Raw genomic sequence first — 22,515 nt, 5'->3', positions numbered from 1 at the left:
TGGGACACATGCTGCTGCAATTGATGGTGACACATGCTGCTGCAATTTGATGGGACACATGCTGCTGCATTTGATGGTGACCCATGCTGCTTCAGTTGATGGTGACACATGCTGCTGCAAATGATAGTGACACATGCTGGTGGGGTAAATGCTGCAATTGATGGTGACACATGCTGCTGCAATTTGGTGGGACACATGCTGCAATTTGGTGGGACACATGCTGCTGAAATTTGGTGGGACACATGCTGCTGCAATTGATGATGACACATGCTGCTGCAATTTGGTGGGACACATGCTCCTGAAATTTGGTGGGAAACATGCTGCTGCAATTGATGGTGACACATGCTGCTGCAATTTGGTTGGACACATGCTGCTGCAATTTGGTGTTGACACATGCTGCTGCAATTTGGTGTTGACACATGCTGCTGCAATTTGGTGTTGACACATGCTGCTGCAATTTGGTGGGACGCATGCTTTTGCAATTTGGTGGGACACATGCTGTTGCAATTGATGGTGACAAGTGCTGCTGCAATTTGGTGGGATGCATGCTGCTGCAATTGATAGTGACACATGCTGGTGGGGTACATGCTGCTTCAATATTTGGTGGGACACATGCTGCTTAAATTTGGTGGGACACATGCTGTTGCAATTGATGGTGAAACATGCTTTTGCAATTTGGTGGTACACATGCTGCTGCAATTTGGTGGGACACATGCTGTTGCAATTGATGGTGACACGTGCTGCTTCAATTTGGTGGGACACATGCTGCTGCAATTGATGGTGACACATGCTGCTGCAATTTGGTGGGACACATGCTGCTGCAATTTGGTGGGACACATGCTGCTGCAATTGATGGTGACAAATGCTGCTGCAATTGATGGTGACACATGCTGCTGCACTTTGATGGTGAAAAATGCTGCTGCAATTTGGTGGGACACATCCTGTTGCAATTGTTGGTGACACATGCTGGTGGGGTACTTGCTGCTGCAATTGATGTTGACACATACTGCAATTTGGTGGGACACATGCTGCTGCAATTTAGTGTGACACATGATGCTGCAATTGATGGTGACCCATGCTGCTGCAATTTGGTGTGACACATGCTGCTGCAATTTGGTGGGACACATGCTGCTGCAATTGACGGTGACACATGCTGCAATTTGGTGGGACACACGCTGCTGAAATTTGGTGGGACACATGCTGCTGCAATTGATGACACATGCTGCTGCAATTTGGTGGGACACATGCTGTTGCAATTGATGGTGACACATGTTGCTGCAATTTGGTGGGACACATGCTGCTGCAATTTGGTGGGACACATGCTGCTGCAATTGATAGTGACACATGCTGGCGGGGTACATGCTGCTGCAATTTAAGTTGACACATACTGCAATTTGGTGGGACACATGCTGCTGCAATTTAGTGGGACACATGCTGCTGCAATTGATGGTGACACATGCTGCTGCAATTTGGTGGGACACATGCTGCTGCAATTTGGTGGGACACATGCTGCTGCAATTGATGGTGACACATGCTGCTGCAATTTGGTGGGACACATGCTGCTGCAATTGATGGTGACACATGCTGTTGCAATTGATGGTGACACATGCTGCTGCAATTTGGTGGGACACATGCTGCTGCAATTGATGGTGACACATGCTGGTGGGGTACATGCTGCTGCAATTGATAGTGACATGTGCTGGTGGGGTAAATGCTGCAATTCATGGTGACACATGCTGCTGCAACTTGGTGGGACACATGCTGCTGAAATTTGGTGGGACTTATGCTGCTAAAATTTGGTGGGACACATGCTGCTGCAATTGATGGTGACACATGCTGCTGCAATTTGATGGGACACATGCTGCTGCATTTGATGGTGACCCATGCAGCTTCAGTTGATGGTTACACATGCTGCTGCAATTGATAGTGACACATGCTGGTGGGGTAAATGCTGCAATTGATGGTGACACATGCTGCTGCAATTTGGTGGGACACATGCTGCAATTTGGTGGGACACATGCTGCTGAAATTTGGTGGGACACATGCTGCTGCAATTGATGATGACACATGCTGCTGCAATTTGGTGGGACACATGCTCCTGAAATTTGGTGGGAAACATGCTGCTGCAATTGATGCTGACACATGCTGCTGCAATTTGGTTGGACACCACATGCTGCTGCAATTGATGATGACACATGCTGCAATTTGGTGGGACACATGCTGCTGCAATTGATGGTGACACATGCTGCTGCAATTTGGTGGGACACATGCTGCTGCAATTGATAGTGACACATGCTGGTGGGGTACATGCTGCTGCAATTTAACTTGACACATACTGCAATTTGGCGGGACACATGCTGCTGCAATTTAGTGGGACACATGCTGCTGCAATTGATGGTGACACATGCTGCTGCAATTTGGTGGGACACATGCTGCTGCAATTTGGTGGGACACATGCTGCTGCAATTGATGGTGACACATGCTGCTGCAATTTGGTGGGACACATGCTGCAATTTGGTGGGACACATGCTGCTGAAATTTGGTGGGACACATGCTGCTGCATTTGATGGTGACACATGCTGCTGCAGTTGATGGTGACACATGCTGTTGCAATTTGGTGGGACGCATGCTGCTGCAATTTTTGGTGACACATGCTGCTGCAATATGGTGGGACACATGCTGCTGCAATTGATGGTGACACATGCTGTTGCAATTGATGTTGACACATGCTGCTGCAATTTGGTGGGACACATGCTGCTGCAATTGATGGTGACACATGCTGCTGTAATTTGGTGGGACACATGCTGCTGCAAATTGGTGGGACACATGCTGCTGCAATTGATGGTGACACACGCTGCTACAATTTGGTGGGGCACATGCTGAAATTTGGTGGGACACATGCTGCTGCAATTGATAGTGACACGTGCTGGTGGGGTACATACTGCTTAAATTTGGTGGTTATACATGCTGCTGTAATTTGGTCATGACACATGCTGCTGCAATTTAGTGGTGACGCATGCTGCTGCAATTTTGTGGTACACATGCTGCTGCAATTGATGGTGACACATGCTTCTGCAATTTGGTGAGACACATGCTGCTGCAATTGATGGTGACACATGCTGCTGCAATTTAGTGGGACACATGCTGTTGCAATTGAAGGTGAAACATGCTTTTGCAATTTGGTGGGACACATGCTGCTTAAATTTGGTGGGACACATGCTGTTGCAATTGATGGTGACACGTGCTGCTGCAATTTGGTGGGACACATGCTGCTGCAATTGATGGTGACACATGCTGCTGCAATTTGGTGGGACACATGTTGCTGCAACTGATGGTGACACATGCTGCAATTTGGTGGGACACATGCTGCTTACATTTGGTGGGACACATGCTGCTGCAATTGATGGTGACACATGCTGCTGCAATTTGGTGGGACACATGCTGTTGCAATTGATGGTGACACATGCTGCTGCAATTTGGTTGGACACTTGCTGCTGCAATTGATGGTGACACATTCTGGTGGGGTACATGCTGCGGCAATTGATAGTGACACGTGCTGGTGTAAATGATGCAATTGATGGTGACACATGCTGCTGCAATTTGGTGGGACACAGGCTGTTGCAATTGGTGGGACGCATGCTGCTGCAATTTTTGGTGACACATGCTGCTGCAATATGGTGGGACACATGCTGTTGCAATTGATGTTGACACATGCTGCTGCAATTTGGTGGGACACATGCTGCTGCAATTGATGGTGACACATGCTGCTGTAATTTGGTGGGACACATGCTGCTGCAAATTGGTGGGACACATGCTGCTGCAATTGATGGTGACACACACTGCTAAAATTTGGTGGGACACATGCTGCAATTTGGTGGGACACATGCTGCTGCAATTGATAGTGACACATGCTGGTGGGGTGCATACTGCTTAAATTTGGTGGTTATACATGCTGCTGTAATTTGGTCATGACACATGCTGCTGCAATTTGGTGGTGACACATGCTGCTGCAATTTGGTGGGACACATGCTGCTGCAATTGATGGTGACACATGCTGTTGCAATTTGTTGGTGACACATGCTGCTGCAATTTGGTGTTGACACATGCTGCTGCAATTTGGTGTTGACACATGCTGCTGCAATTTGGTGTTGACACATGCTGCTGCAATTTGGTGGGACGCATACTTTTGCAATTTGGTGGGACACATGCTGTTGCAATTGATGGTGACAAGTGCTGCTGAAATTTGGTGGGACGCATGCTGCTGCAATTGATAGTGACACATGCTGGTGGGGTACATGCTGCTGCAATATTTGGTGGGACACATGCTGCTTAAATTTGGTGGGACACATGCTGTTGCAATTGATGGTGAAACATGCTTTTATAATTTGGTGGGACACATGCTGCTGCAATTTGGTGGGACACATGCTGTTGCAATTGATGGTGACACGTGCTGCTGCAATTTGGTGGGACACATGCTGCTGCAATTGGTGGTGACACATGCTGCTGCAATTTGGTGGGACACATGCTGCTGCAATTTGGTGGGACACATGCGGCTGCAATTGACGGTGACAAATGCTGCTGCAATTGATGGTGACACATGCTGCTGCACTTTGATGGTGAAAAATGCTGCTGCAATTTGGTGGGACACATCCTGTTGCAATTGTTGGTGACACATGCTGGTGGGGTACTTGCTGCTGCGATTGATGTTGACACATACTGCAATTTGGTGGGACACATGCTGCTGCAATTTAGTGGGACACATGATGCTGCAATTGATGGTGACCCATGCTGCTGCAATTTGGTGTGACACATGCTGCTGCAATTTGGTGGGACACATGCTGCTGCATTTGATGGTGACCCATGCTGCTTCAGTTGATGGTGACACATGCTGCTGCAAATGATAGTGACACATGCTGGTGGGGTAAATGCTGCAATTGATGGTGACACATGCTGCTGCAATTTGGTGGGACACATGCTGCAATTTGGTGGGACACATGCTGCTGAAATTTGGTGGGACACATGCTGCTGCAATTGATGATGACACATGCTGCTGCAATTTGGTGGGACACATGCTCCTGAAATTTGGTGGGAAACATGCTGCTGCAATTGATGGTGACACATGCTGCTGCAATTTGGTTGGACACATGCTGCTGCAATTTGGTGTTGACACATGCTGCTGCAATTTGGTGTTGACACATGCTGCTGCAATTTGGTGTTGACACATGCTGCTGCAATTTGGTGGGACGCATGCTTTTGCAATTTGGTGGGACACATGCTGTTGCAATTGATGGTGACAAGTGCTGCTGCAATTTGGTGGGATGCATGCTGCTGCAATTGATAGTGACACATGCTGGTGGGGTACATGCTGCTTCAATATTTGGTGGGACACATGCTGCTTAAATTTGGTGGGACACATGCTGTTGCAATTGATGGTGAAACATGCTTTTGCAATTTGGTGGTACACATGCTGCTGCAATTTGGTGGGACACATGCTGTTGCAATTGATGGTGACACGTGCTGCTTCAATTTGGTGGGACACATGCTGCTGCAATTGATGGTGACACATGCTGCTGCAATTTGGTGGGACACATGCTGCTGCAATTTGGTGGGACACATGCTGCTGCAATTGATGGTGACAAATGCTGCTGCAATTGATGGTGACACATGCTGCTGCACTTTGATGGTGAAAAATGCTGCTGCAATTTGGTGGGACACATCCTGTTGCAATTGTTGGTGACACATGCTGGTGGGGTACTTGCTGCTGCAATTGATGTTGACACATACTGCAATTTGGTGGGACACATGCTGCTGCAATTTAGTGTGACACATGATGCTGCAATTGATGGTGACCCATGCTGCTGCAATTTGGTGTGACACATGCTGCTGCAATTTGGTGGGACACATGCTGCTGCAATTGACGGTGACACATGCTGCAATTTGGTGGGACACACGCTGCTGAAATTTGGTGGGACACATGCTGCTGCAATTGATGACACATGCTGCTGCAATTTGGTGGGACACATGCTGTTGCAATTGATGGTGACACATGTTGCTGCAATTTGGTGGGACACATGCTGCTGCAATTTGGTGGGACACATGCTGCTGCAATTGATAGTGACACATGCTGGCGGGGTACATGCTGCTGCAATTTAAGTTGACACATACTGCAATTTGGTGGGACACATGCTGCTGCAATTTAGTGGGACACATGCTGCTGCAATTGATGGTGACACATGCTGCTGCAATTTGGTGGGACACATGCTGCTGCAATTTGGTGGGACACATGCTGCTGCAATTGATGGTGACACATGCTGCTGCAATTTGGTGGGACACATGCTGCTGCAATTGATGGTGACACATGCTGTTGCAATTGATGGTGACACATGCTGCTGCAATTTGGTGGGACACATGCTGCTGCAATTGATGGTGACACATGCTGCTGCAATTGGGTGGGACACATGCTGCTGCAATTGTTGGTGACACATGCTGTTGCAATTGATGGTGACACATGCTGCTGCAATTTGGTGGGACACATGCTGCTGCAATTGATGGTGACACATGCTGGTGGGGTACATGCTGCTGCAATTGATAGTGACATGTGCTGGTGGGGTAAATGCTGCAATTCATGGTGACACATGCTGCTGCAACTTGGTGGGACACATGCTGCTGAAATTTGGTGGGACTTATGCTGCTAAAATTTGGTGGGACACATGCTGCTGCAATTGATGGTGACACATGCTGCTGCAATTTGATGGGACACATGCTGCTGCATTTGATGGTGACCCATGCAGCTTCAGTTGATGGTTACACATGCTGCTGCAATTGATAGTGACACATGCTGGTGGGGTAAATGCTGCAATTGATGGTGACACATGCTGCTGCAATTTGGTGGGACACATGCTGCAATTTGGTGGGACACATGCTGCTGAAATTTGGTGGGACACATGCTGCTGCAATTGATGATGACACATGCTGCTGCAATTTGGTGGGACACATGCTCCTGAAATTTGGTGGGAAACATGCTGCTGCAATTGATGCTGACACATGCTGCTGCAATTTGGTTGGACACCACATGCTGCTGCAATTGATGATGACACATGCTGCAATTTGGTGGGACACATGCTGCTGCAATTGATGGTGACACATGCTGCTGCAATTTGGTGGGACACATGCCGCTGCAATTGATAGTGACACATGCTGGTGGGGTACATGCTGCTGCAATTTAACTTGACACATACTGCAATTTGGCGGGACACATGCTGCTGCAATTTAGTGGGACACATGCTGCTGCAATTGATGGTGACATGCTGCTGCAATTTGGTGGGACACATGCTGCTGCAATTTGGTGGGACACATGCTGCTGCAATTGATGGTGACACATGCTGCTGCAATTTGGTGGGACACATGCTGCAATTTGGTGGGACACATGCTGCTGAAATTTGGTGGGACACATGCTGCTGCATTTGATGGTGACACATGCTGCTGCAGTTGATGGTGACACATGCTGTTGCAATTTGGTGGGACGCATGCTGCTGCAATTTTTGGTGACACATGCTGCTGCAATATGGTGGGACACATGCTGCTGCAATTGATGGTGACACATGCTGTTGCAATTGATGTTGACACATGCTGCTGCAATTTGGTGGGACACATGCTGCTGCAATTGATGGTGACACATGCTGCTGTAATTTGGTGGGACACATGCTGCTGCAAATTGGTGGGACACATGCTGCTGCAATTGATGGTGACACACGCTGCTACAATTTGGTGGGGCACATGCTGAAATTTGGTGGGACACATGCTGCTGCAATTGATAGTGACACGTGCTGGTGGGGTACATACTGCTTAAATTTGGTGGTTATACATGCTGCTGTAATTTGGTCATGACACATGCTGCTGCAATTTAGTGGTGACGCATGCTGCTGCAATTTTGTGGTACACATGCTGCTGCAATTGATGGTGACACATGCTTCTGCAATTTGGTGAGACACATGCTGCTGCAATTGATGGTGACACATGCTGCTGCAATTTAGTGGGACACATGCTGTTGCAATTGAAGGTGAAACATGCTTTTGCAATTTGGTGGGACACATGCTGCTTAAATTTGGTGGGACACATGCTGTTGCAATTGATGGTGACACATGCTGCTGCAATTTGGTGGGACACATGCTGCTGCAATTGATGGTGACACATGCTGCTGCAATTTGGTGGGACACATGTTGCTGCAACTGATGGTGACACATGCTGCAATTTGGTGGGACACATGCTGCTTACATTTGGTGGGACACATGCTGCTGCAATTGATGGTGACACATGCTGCTGCAATTTGGTGGGACACATGCTGTTGCAATTGATGGTGACACATGCTGCTGCAATTTGGTTGGACACTTGCTGCTGCAATTGATGGTGACACATTCTGGTGGGGTACATGCTGCGGCAATTGATAGTGACACGTGCTGGTGTAAATGATGCAATTGATGGTGACACATGCTGCTGCAATTTGGTGGGACGCAGGCTGTTGCAATTGGTGGGACGCATGCTGCTGCAATTTTTGGTGACACATGCTGCTGCAATATGGTGGGACACATGCTGTTGCAATTGATGTTGACACATGCTGCTGCAATTTGGTGGGACACATGCTGCTGCAATTGATGGTGACACATGCTGCTGTAATTTGGTGGGACACATGCTGCTGCAAATTGGTGGGACACATGCTGCTGCAATTGATGGTGACACACACTGCTAAAATTTGGTGGGACACATGCTGCAATTTGGTGGGACACATGCTGCTGCAATTGATAGTGACACATGCTGGTGGGGTGCATACTGCTTAAATTTGGTGGTTATACATGCTGCTGTAATTTGGTCATGACACATGCTGCTGCAATTTGGTGGTGACACATGCTGCTGCAATTTGGTGGGACACATGCTGCTGCAATTGATGGTGACACATGCTGTTGCAATTTGTTGGTGACACATGCTGCTGCAATTTGGTGTTGACACATGCTGCTGCAATTTGGTGTTGACACATGCTGCTGCAATTTGGTGTTGACACATGCTGCTGCAATTTGGTGGGACGCATACTTTTGCAATTTGGTGGGACACATGCTGTTGCAATTGATGGTGACAAGTGCTGCTGAAATTTGGTGGGACGCATGCTGCTGCAATTGATAGTGACACATGCTGGTGGGGTACATGCTGCTGCAATATTTGGTGGGACACATGCTGCTTAAATTTGGTGGGACACATGCTGTTGCAATTGATGGTGAAACATGCTTTTATAATTTGGTGGGACACATGCTGCTGCAATTTGGTGGGACACATGCTGTTGCAATTGATGGTGACACGTGCTGCTGCAATTTGGTGGGACACATGCTGCTGCAATTGGTGGTGACACATGCTGCTGCAATTTGGTGGGACACATGCTGCTGCAATTTGGTGGGACACATGCGGCTGCAATTGATGGTGACAAATGCTGCTGCAATTGATGGTGACACATGCTGCTGCACTTTGATGGTGAAAAATGCTGCTGCAATTTGGTGGGACACATCCTGTTGCAATTGTTGGTGACACATGCTGGTGGGGTACTTGCTGCTGCGATTGATGTTGACACATACTGCAATTTGGTGGGACACATGCTGCTGCAATTTGGTGGGACACATGCTGCTGCAATTGATGGTGACACATGCTGTTGCAATTTGTTGGTGACACATGCTGCTGCAATTTGGTGTTGACACATGCTGCTGCAATTTGGTGTTGACACATGCTGCTGCAATTTGGTGTTGACACATGCTGCTGCAATTTGGTGGGACGCATACTTTTGCAATTTGGTGGGACACATGCTGTTGCAATTGATGGTGACAAGTGCTGCTGAAATTTGGTGGGACGCATGCTGCTGCAATTGATAGTGACACATGCTGGTGGGGTACATGCTGCTGCAATATTTGGTGGGACACATGCTGCTTAAATTTGGTGGGACACATGCTGTTGCAATTGATGGTGAAACATGCTTTTATAATTTGGTGGGACACATGCTGCTGCAATTTGGTGGGACACATGCTGTTGCAATTGATGGTGACACGTGCTGCTGCAATTTGGTGGGACACATGCTGCTGCAATTGGTGGTGACACATGCTGCTGCAATTTGGTGGGACACATGCTGCTGCAATTTGGTGGGACACATGCGGCTGCAATTGATGGTGACAAATGCTGCTGCAATTGATGGTGACACATGCTGCTGCACTTTGATGGTGAAAAATGCTGCTGCAATTTGGTGGGACACATCCTGTTGCAATTGTTGGTGACACATGCTGGTGGGGTACTTGCTGCTGCGATTGATGTTGACACATACTGCAATTTGGTGGGACACATGCTGCTGCAATTTAGTGGGACACATGATGCTGCAATTGATGGTGACCCATGCTGCTGCAATTTGGTGTGACACATGCTGCTGCAATTTGGTGGGACACATGCTGCTGCATTTGATGGTGACCCATGCTGCTTCAGTTGATGGTGACACATGCTGCTGCAAATGATAGTGACACATGCTGGTGGGGTAAATGCTGCAATTGATGGTGACACATGCTGCTGCAATTTGGTGGGACACATGCTGCAATTTGGTGGGACACATGCTGCTGAAATTTGGTGGGACACATGCTGCTGCAATTGATGATGACACATGCTGCTGCAATTTGGTGGGACACATGCTCCTGAAATTTGGTGGGAAACATGCTGCTGCAATTGATGGTGACACATGCTGCTGCAATTTGGTTGGACACATGCTGCTGCAATTTGGTGTTGACACATGCTGCTGCAATTTGGTGTTGACACATGCTGCTGCAATTTGGTGTTGACACATGCTGCTGCAATTTGGTGGGACGCATGCTTTTGCAATTTGGTGGGACACATGCTGTTGCAATTGATGGTGACAAGTGCTGCTGCAATTTGGTGGGATGCATGCTGCTGCAATTGATAGTGACACATGCTGGTGGGGTACATGCTGCTTCAATATTTGGTGGGACACATGCTGCTTAAATTTGGTGGGACACATGCTGTTGCAATTGATGGTGAAACATGCTTTTGCAATTTGGTGGTACACATGCTGCTGCAATTTGGTGGGACACATGCTGTTGCAATTGATGGTGACACGTGCTGCTTCAATTTGGTGGGACACATGCTGCTGCAATTGATGGTGACACATGCTGCTGCAATTTGGTGGGACACATGCTGCTGCAATTTGGTGGGACACATGCTGCTGCAATTGATGGTGACAAATGCTGCTGCAATTGATGGTGACACATGCTGCTGCACTTTGATGGTGAAAAATGCTGCTGCAATTTGGTGGGACACATCCTGTTGCAATTGTTGGTGACACATGCTGGTGGGGTACTTGCTGCTGCAATTGATGTTGACACATACTGCAATTTGGTGGGACACATGCTGCTGCAATTTAGTGTGACACATGATGCTGCAATTGATGGTGACCCATGCTGCTGCAATTTGGTGTGACACATGCTGCTGCAATTTGGTGGGACACATGCTGCTGCAATTGACGGTGACACATGCTGCAATTTGGTAGGACACACGCTGCTGAAATTTGGTGGGACACATGCTGCTGCAATTGATGACACATGCTGCTGCAATTTGGTGGGACACATGCTGTTGCAATTGATGGTGACACATGTTGCTGCAATTTGGTGGGACACATGCTGCTGCAATTTGGTGGGACACATGCTGCTGCAATTGATAGTGACACATGCTGGCGGGGTACATGCTGCTGCAATTTAAGTTGACACATACTGCAATTTGGTGGGACACATGCTGCTGCAATTTAGTGGGACACATGCTGCTGCAATTGATGGTGACACATGCTGCTGCAATTTGGTGGGACACATGCTGCTGCAATTTGGTGGGACACATGCTGCTGCAATTGATGGTGACACATGCTGCTGCAATTTGGTGGGACACATGCTGCTGCAATTGATGGTGACACATGCTGTTGCAATTGATGGTGACACATGCTGCTGCAATTTGGTGGGACACATGCTGCTGCAATTGATGGTGACACATGCTGCTGCAATTGGGTGGGACACATGCTGCTGCAATTGTTGGTGACACATGCTGTTGCAATTGATGGTGACACATGCTGCTGCAATTTGGTGGGACACATGCTGCTGCAATTGATGGTGACACATGCTGGTGGGGTACATGCTGCTGCAATTGATAGTGACATGTGCTGGTGGGGTAAATGCTGCAATTCATGGTGACACATGCTGCTGCAACTTGGTGGGACACATGCTGCTGAAATTTGGTGGGACTTATGCTGCTAAAATTTGGTGGGACACATGCTGCTGCAATTGATGGTGACACATGCTGCTGCAATTTGATGGGACACATGCTGCTGCATTTGATGGTGACCCATGCAGCTTCAGTTGATGGTTACACATGCTGCTGCAATTGATAGTGACACATGCTGGTGGGGTAAATGCTGCAATTGATGGTGACACATGCTGCTGCAATTTGGTGGGACACATGCTGCAATTTGGTGGGACACATGCTGCTGAAATTTGGTGGGACACATGCTGCTGCAATTGATGATGACACATGCTGCTGCAATTTGGTGGGACACATGCTCCTGAAATTTGGTGGGAAACATGCTGCTGCAATTGATGCTGACACATGCTGCTGCAATTTGGTTGGACACCACATGCTGCTGCAATTGATGATGACACATGCTGCAATTTGGTGGGACACATGCTGCTGCAATTGATGGTGACACATGCTGCTGCAATTTGGTGGGACACATGCTGCTGCAATTGATAGTGACACATGCTGGTGGGGTACATGCTGCTGCAATTTAACTTGACACATACTGCAATTTGGCGGGACACATGCTGCTGCAATTTAGTGGGACACATGCTGCTGCAATTGATGGTGACACATGCTGCTGCAATTTGGTGGGACACATGCTGCTGCAATTTGGTGGGACACATGCTGCTGCAATTGATGGTGACACATGCTGCTGCAATTTGGTGGGACACATGCTGCAATTTGGTGGGACACATGCTGCTGAAATTTGGTGGGACACATGCTGCTGCATTTGATGGTGACACATGCTGCTGCAGTTGATGGTGACACATGCTGTTGCAATTTGGTGGGACGCATGCTGCTGCAATTTTTGGTGACACATGCTGCTGCAATATGGTGGGACACATGCTGCTGCAATTGATGGTGACACATGCTGTTGCAATTGATGTTGACACATGCTGCTGCAATTTGGTGGGACACATGCTGCTGCAATTGATGGTGACACATGCTGCTGTAATTTGGTGGGACACATGCTGCTGCAAATTGGTGGGACACATGCTGCTGCAATTGATGGTGACACACGCTGCTACAATTTGGTGGGGCACATGCTGAAATTTGGTGGGACACATGCTGCTGCAATTGATAGTGACACGTGCTGGTGGGGTACATACTGCTTAAATTTGGTGGTTATACATGCTGCTGTAATTTGGTCATGACACATGCTGCTGCAATTTAGTGGTGACGCATGCTGCTGCAATTTTGTGGTACACATGCTGCTGCAATTGATGGTGACACATGCTTCTGCAATTTGGTGAGACACATGCTGCTGCAATTGATGGTGACACATGCTGCTGCAATTTAGTGGGACACATGCTGTTGCAATTGAAGGTGAAACATGCTTTTGCAATTTGGTGGGACACATGCTGCTTAAATTTGGTGGGACACATGCTGTTGCAATTGATGGTGACACGTGCTGCTGCAATTTGGTGGGACACATGCTGCTGCAATTGATGGTGACACATGCTGCTGCAATTTGGTGGGACACATGTTGCTGCAACTGATGGTGACACATGCTGCAATTTGGTGGGACACATGCTGCTTACATTTGGTGGGACACATGCTGCTGCAATTGATGGTGACACATGCTGCTGCAATTTGGTGGGACACATGCTGTTGCAATTGATGGTGACACATGCTGCTGCAATTTGGTTGGACACTTGCTGCTGCAATTGATGGTGACACATTCTGGTGGGGTACATGCTGCGGCAATTGATAGTGACACGTGCTGGTGTAAATGTTGCAATTGATGGTGACACATGCTGCTGCAATTTGGTGGGACACAGGCTGTTGCAATTGGTGGGACGCATGCTGCTGCAATTTTTGGTGACACATGCTGCTGCAATATGGTGGGACACATGCTGTTGCAATTGATGTTGACACATGCTGCTGCAATTTGGTGGGACACATGCTGCTGCAATTGATGGTGACACATGCTGCTGTAATTTGGTGGGACACATGCTGCTGCAAATTGGTGGGACACATGCTGCTGCAATTGATGGTGACACACACTGCTAAAATTTGGTGGGACACATGCTGCAATTTGGTGGGACACATGCTGCTGCAATTGATAGTGACACATGCTGGTGGGGTGCATACTGCTTAAATTTGGTGGTTATACATGCTGCTGTAATTTGGTCATGACACATGCTGCTGCAATTTGGTGGTGACACATGCTGCTGCAATTTGGTGGGACACATGCTGCTGCAATTGATGGTGACACATGCTGTTGCAATTTGTTGGTGACACATGCTGCTGCAATTTGGTGTTGACACATGCTGCTGCAATTTAGTGTTGACACATGCTGCTGCAATTTGGTGTTGACACATGCTGCTGCAATTTGGTGGGACGCATACTTTTGCAATTTGGTGGGACACATGCTGTTGCAATTGATGGTGACAAGTGCTGCTGAAATTTGGTGGGACGCATGCTGCTGCAATTGATAGTGACACATGCTGGTGGGGTACATGCTGCTGCAATATTTGGTGGGACACATGCTGCTTAAATTTGGTGGGACACATGCTGTTGCAATTGATGGTGAAACATGCTTTTATAATTTGGTGGGACACATGCTGCTGCAATTTGGTGGGACACATGCTGTTGCAATTGATGGTGACACGTGCTGCTGCAATTTGGTGGGACACATGCTGCTGCAATTGGTGGTGACACATGCTGCTGCAATTTGGTGGGACACATGCTGCTGCAATTTGGTGGGACACATGCGGCTGCAATTGATGGTGACAAATGCTGCTGCAATTGATGGTGACACATGCTGCTGCACTTTGATGGTGAAAAATGCTGCTGCAATTTGGTGGGACACATCCTGTTGCAATTGTTGGTGACACATGCTGGTGGGGTACTTGCTGCTGCGATTGATGTTGACACATACTGCAATTTGGTGGGACACATGCTGCTGCAATTTAGTGGGACACATGATGCTGCAATTGATGGTGACCCATGATGCTGCAATTGATGGTGACCCATGCTGCTGCAATTTGGTGTGACACATGCTGCTGCAATTTGGTGGGACACATGCTGCTGCAATTGATGGTGACACATGCTGCTGCAATTTGGTGTGACACATGCTGCTGCAATTGACGGTGACACATGCTGCAATTTGGTGGGACACACGCTGCTGAAATTTGGTGGGACACATGCTGCTGCAATTGATGACACATGCTGCTGCAATTTGGTGGGACACATGCTGTTGCAATTGATGGTGACACATGTTGCTGCAATTTGGTGGGACACATGCTGCTGCAATTTGGTGGGACACATGCTGCTGCAATTGATAGTGACACATGCTGGTGGGGTACATGCTGCTGCAATTTAAGTTGACACATACTGCAATTTGGTGGGACACATGCTGCTGCAATTTAGTGGGACACATGCTGCTGCAATTGATGGTGACACATGCTGCTGCAATTTGGTGGGACACATGCTGCTGCAATTTGGTGGGACACATGCTGCTGCAATTGATGGTGACACATGCAGCTGCAATTTGGTGGGACACATGCTGCTGCAATTGATGGTGACACATGCTGCTGTAATTTGGTGGGACACATGCTGCTGCAAATTGGTGGGACACATGCTGCTGCAATTGATGGTGACACACGCTGCTACAATTTGGTGGGGCACATGCTGAAATTTGGTGGGACACATGCTGCTGCAATTGATAGTGACACGTGCTGGTGGGGTACATACTGCTTAAATTTGGTGGTTATACATGCTGCTGTAATTTGGTCATGACACATGCTGCTGCAATTTAGTGGTGACGCATGCTGCTGCAATTTTGTGGTACACATGCTGCTGCAATTGATGGTGACACATGCTTCTGCAATTTGGTGAGACACATGCTGCTGCAATTGATGGTGACACATGCTGCTGCAATTTAGTGGGACACATGCTGTTGCAATTGAAGGTGAAACATGCTTTTGCAATTTGGTGGGACACATGCTGCTTAAATTTGGTGGGACACATGCTGTTGCAATTGATGGTGACACGTGCTGCTGCAATTGATGGTGACACATGCTGCTGCAATTTGGTGGGACACATGCTGCTGCAATTTGGTGGGACACATGCTGCTGCAATTGATGGTGACACATGCTGCTGCAATTTGGTGGGACACATGCTGCTGCAATTGACAGTGACACATGCTGCAATTTGGTGGGGCACATGGTGTTGAAATTTGGTGGGACACATGCTGCTGCAATTGATGATGACACATGCTGCTGAAATTTGGTGGGACACATGCTGCTGCAATTGATGGTGACACATGCTGCTGCAATTTGGTGGGACACATGTTGCTGCAACTGATGGTGACACATGCTGCAATTTGGTGGGAGACATGCTGCTTACATTTAGTGGGACACATGCTGCTGCAATTGATGGTGACACATGCTGCTGCAATTTGGTGGGACACATGCTGTTGCAATTGATGGTGACACATGCTGCTGCAATTTGGTTGGACACTTGCTGCTGCAATTGATGGTGACACATTCTGGTGGGGTACATGCTGCGGCAATTGATAGTGACACGTGCTGGTGTAAATGATGCAACTGATGGTGACACATGCTGCTGCAATTTGGTGGGACACATGCTGTTGCAATTTGGTGGGACGCATGCTGCTGCAATTTTTGGTGACACATGCTGCTGCAATATGGTGGGACACATGCTGTTGCAATTGATGTTGACACATGCTGCTGCAATTTGGTGGGACACATGCTGCTGCAATTGATGGTGACACATGCTGCTGTAATTTGGTGGGACACATGCTGCTGCAAATTGGTGGGACACATGCTGCTGCAATTGATGGTGACACACGCTGCTAAAATTTGGTGGGACACATGCTGCAATTTGGTGGGACACATGCTGCTGCAATTGATAGTGACACATGCTGGTGGGGTGCATACTGCTTAAATTTGGTGGTTATACATGCTGCTGTAATTTGGTCATGACACATGCTGCTGCAATTTGGTGGTGACACATGCTGCTGCAATTTGGTGGGACACATGCTGCTGCAATTGATGGTGACACATGCTGTTGCAATTTGTTGGTGACACATGCTGCTGCAATTTGGTGTTGACACATGCTGCTGCAATTTGGTGTTGACACATGCTGCTGCAATTTGGTGGGACGCATGCTTTTGCAATTTGGTGGGACACATGCTGTTGCAATTGATGGTGACAAGTGCTGCTGCAATTTGGTGGGACGCATGCTGCTGCAATTGATAGTGACACATGCTGGTGGGGTACATGCTGCTGCAATATTTGGTGGGACACATGCTGCTTAAATTTGGTGGGACACATGCTGTTGCAATTGATGGTGAAACATGCTTTTGCAATTTGGTGGGACACATGCTGCTGCAATTTTGTGGGACACATGCTGTTGCAATTGATGGTGACACGTGCTGCTGCAATTTGGTGGGACACATGCTGCTGCAATTGATGGTGACACATGCTGCTGCAATTTGGTGGGACACATGCTGCTGCAATTTGGTGGGACACATGCTGCTGCAATTGATGGTGACAAATGCTGCTGCAATTGATGGTGACACATGCTGCTGCACTTTGATGGTGAAAAATGCTGCTGCAATTTGGTGGGACACATCCTGTTGCAATTGTTGGTGACACATGCTGGTAGGGTACTTGCTGCTGCGATTGATGTTGACACATACTGCAATTTGGTGGGACACATGCTGCTGCAATTTAGTGGGACACATGATGCTGCAATTGATGGTGACCCATGCTGCTGCAATTTGGTGTGACACATGCTGCTGCAATTTGGTGGGACACATGCTGCTGCAATTGATGGTGACACATGCTGCTGCAATTTGGTGTGACACATGCTGCTGCAATTGACGGTGACACATGCTGCAATTTGGTGGGAGACACGCTGCTGAAATTTGGTGGGACACATGCTGCTGCAATTGATGGTGACACATGCTGCTGCAATTTGGTGGGACACATGCTGCTGCAATTGATGGTGACACATGCTGTTGCAATTGATGGTGACACATGCTGCTGCAATTTGGTGGGACACATGCTGCTGCAATTGATGGTGACACATGCTGCAGCAATTTGGTGGGACACATGCTGCTGCAATTGATGGTGACACATGCTGTTGCAATTGATAGTGACACATGCTGCTGCAATTTGGTGGGACACATGCTGCTGCAATTGATGGTGACACATGCTGGTGGGGTACATGCTGCTGCAATTGATAGTGACATGTGCTGGTGGGGTAAATGCTGCAATTCATGGTGACACATGCTGCTGCAACTTGGTGGGACACATGCTGCTGAAATTTGGTGGGACTCATGCTGCTAAAATTTGGTGGGACACATGCTGCTGCAATTGATGGTGACACATGCTGCTGCAATTTGATGGGACACATGCTGCTGCATTTGATGGTGACCCATGCTGCTTCAGTTGATGGTGACACATGCTGCTGCACTTGATAGTGACACATGCTGGTGGGGTAAATGCTGCAATTGATGGTGACACATGCTGCTGCAATTTGGTGGGACACATGCTGCAATTTGGTGGGACACATGCTGCTGAAATTTGGTGGGACACATGCTGCTGCAATTGATGATGACACATGCTGCTGCAATTTGGTGGGACACATGCTCCTGAAATTTGGTGGGAAACATGCTGCTGCAATTGATGGTGACACATGCTGCTGCAATTTGGTTGGACACATGCTGCTGCAATTTGGTGTTGACACATGCTGCTGCAATTTGGTGTTGACACATGCTGCTGCAATTTGGTGTTGACACATGCTGCTGCAATTTGGTGGGACGCATGCTTTTGCAATTTGGTGGGACACATGCTGTTGCAATTGATGGTGACAAGTGCTGCTGCAATTTGGTGGGATGCATGCTGCTGCAATTGATAGTGACACATGCTGGTGGGGTACATGCTGCTGCAATATTTGGTGGGACACATGCTGCTTAAATTTGGTGGGACACATGCTGTTGCAATTGATGGTGAAACATGCTTTTGCAATTTGGTGGGACACATGCTGCTGCAATTTGGTGGGACACATGCTGTTGCAATTGAAGGTGACACATGCTGCTTCAATTTGGTGGGACACATGCTGCTGCAATTGATGGTGACACATGCTGCTGCAATTTGGTGGGACACATGCTGCTGCAATTTGGTGGGACACATGCTGCTGCAATTGATGGTGACAAATGCTGCTGCAATTGATGGTGACACATGCTGCTGCACTTTGATGGTGAAAAATGCTGCTGCAATTTGGTGGGACACATCCTGTTGCAATTGTTGGTGACACATGCTGGTGGGGTACTTGCTGCTGCAATTGATGTTGACACATACTGCAATTTGGTGGGACACATGCTGCTGCAATTTAGTGTGACACATGATGCTGCAATTGATGGTGACCCATGCTGCTGCAATTTGGTGTGACACATGCTGCTGCAATTTGGTGGGACACATGCTGCTGCAATTGATGGTGACACATGCTGCTGCAATTTGGTGGGACACATGCTGCTGCAATTGACGGTGACACATGCTGCAATTTGGTGGGACACACGCTGCTGAAATTTGGTGGGACACATGCTGCTGCAATTGATGACACATGCTGCTGCAATTTGGTGGGACACATGCTGTTGCAATTGATGGTGACACATGTTGCTGCAATTTGGTGGGACACATGCTGCTGCAATTTGGTGGGACACATGCTGCTGCAATTGATAGTGACACATGCTGGCGGGGTACATGCTGCTGCAATTTAAGTTGACACATACTGCAATTTGGTGGGACACATGCTGCTGCAATTTAGTGGGACACATGCTGCTGCAATTGATGGTGACACATGCTGCTGCAATTTGGTGGGACACATGCTGCTGCAATTTGGTGGGACACATGCTGCTGCAATTGATGGTGACACATGCTGCTGCAATTTGGTGGGACACATGCTGCTGCAATTGATGGTGACAAATGCTGCTGCAATTGATGGTGACACATGCTGCTGCACTTTGATGGTGAAAAATGCTGCTGCAATTTGGTGGGACACATCCTGTTTCAATTGTTGGTGACACATGCTGGTGGGGTACTTGCTGCTGCAATTGATGTTGACACATACTGCAATTTGGTGGGACACATGCTGCTGCAATTTAGTGTGACACATGATGCTGCAATTGATGGTGACCCATGCTGCTGCAATTTGGTGTGACACATGCTGCTGCAATTTGGTGGGACACATGCTGCTGCAATTGATGGTGACACATGCTGCTGCAATTTGGTGGGACACATGCTGCTGCAATTGACGGTGACACATGCTGCAATTTGGTGGGACACACGCTGCTGAAATTTGGTGGGACACATGCTGCTGCAATTGATGACACATGCTGCTGCAATTTGGTGGGACACATGCTGTTGCAATTGATGGTGACACATGTTGCTGCAATTTGGTGGGACACATGCTGCTGCAATTTGGTGGGACACATGCTGCTGCAATTGATAGTGACACGTGCTGGCGGGGTACATGCTGCTGCAATTTAAGTTGACACATACTGCAATTTGGTGGGACACATGCTGCTGCAATTTAGTGGGACACATGCTGCTGCAATTGATGGTGACACATGCTGCTGCAATTTGGTGGGACACATGCTGCTGCAATTTGGTGGGACACATGCTGCTGCAATTGATGGTGACACATGCTGCTGCAATTTGGTGGGACACATGCTGCTGCAATTGATGGTGACACATGCTGTTGCAATTGATGGTGACACATGCTGCTGCAATTGATGGTGACACATGCTGCTGCAATTGGGTGGGACACATGCTGCTGCAATTGATGGTGACACATGCTGTTGCAATTGATGGTGACACATGCTGCTGCAATTTGGTGGGACACATGCTGCTGCAATTGATGGTGACACATGCTGGTGGGGTACATGCTGCTGAAATTGATAGTGACATGTGCTGGTGGGGTAAATGCTGCAATTCATGGTGACACATGCTGCTGCAACTTGGTGGGACACATGCTGCTGAAATTTGGTGGGACTTATGCTGCTAAAATTTGGTGGGACACATGCTGCTGCAATTGATGGTGACACATGCTGCTGCAATTTGATGGGACACATGCTGCTGCATTTGATGGTGACCCATGCAGCTTCAGTTGATGGTTACACATGCTGCTGCAATTGATAGTGACACATGCTGGTGGGGTTAATGCTGCAATTGATGGTGACACATGCTGCTGCAATTTGGTGGGACACATGCTGCAATTTGGTGGGACACATGCTGCTAAAATTTGGTGGGACACATGCTGCTGCAATTGATGATGACACATGCTGCTGCAATTTGGTGGGACACATGCTCCTGAAATTTGGTGGGAAACATGCTGCTGCAATTGATGCTGACACATGCTGCTGCAATTTGGTTGGACACCACATGCTGCTGCAATTGATGATGACACATGCTGCAATTTGGTGGGACACATGCTGCTGCAATTGATGGTGACACATGCTGCTGCAATTTGGTGGGACACATGCTGCTGCAATTGATAGTGACACATGCTGGTGGGGTACATGCTGCTGCAATTTAACTTGACACATACTGCAATTTGGCGGGACACATGCTGCTGCAATTTAGTGGGACACATGCTGCTGCAATTGATGGTGACACATGCTGCTGCAATTTGGTGGGACACATGCTGCTGCAATTTGGTGGGACACATGCTGCTGCAATTGATGGTGACACATGCTGCTGCAATTTGGTGGGACACATGCTGCAATTTGGTGGGACACATGCTGCTGAAATTTGGTGGGACACATGCTGCTGCATTTGATGGTGACACATGCTGCTGCAGTTGATGGTGACACATGCTGTTGCAATTTGGTGGGACGCATGCTGCTGCAATTTTTGGTGACACATGCTGCTGCAATATGGTGGGACACATGCTGCTGCAATTGATGGTGACACATGCTGTTGCAATTGATTTTGACACATGCTGCTGCAATTTGGTGGGACACATGCTGCTGCAATTGATGGTGACACATGCTGCTGTAATTTGGTGGGACACATGCTGCTGCAAATTGGTGGGACACATGCTGCTGCAATTGATGGTGACACACGCTGCTACAATTTGGTGGGGCACATGCTGAAATTTGGTGGGACA

This window comes from Lithobates pipiens, unplaced genomic scaffold, assembly GCF_037356315.1.
Source record: "Lithobates pipiens isolate NorthernLeopardFrog02 unplaced genomic scaffold, aLitPip1_a1.2 Scaffold_23, whole genome shotgun sequence".
NCBI classification, from domain to species: Eukaryota; Metazoa; Chordata; class Amphibia; order Anura; family Ranidae; genus Lithobates; species Lithobates pipiens.
The sequence above is the reverse complement of the archived record's forward strand: the minus strand, read 5'-3'. Positions refer to the sequence as shown.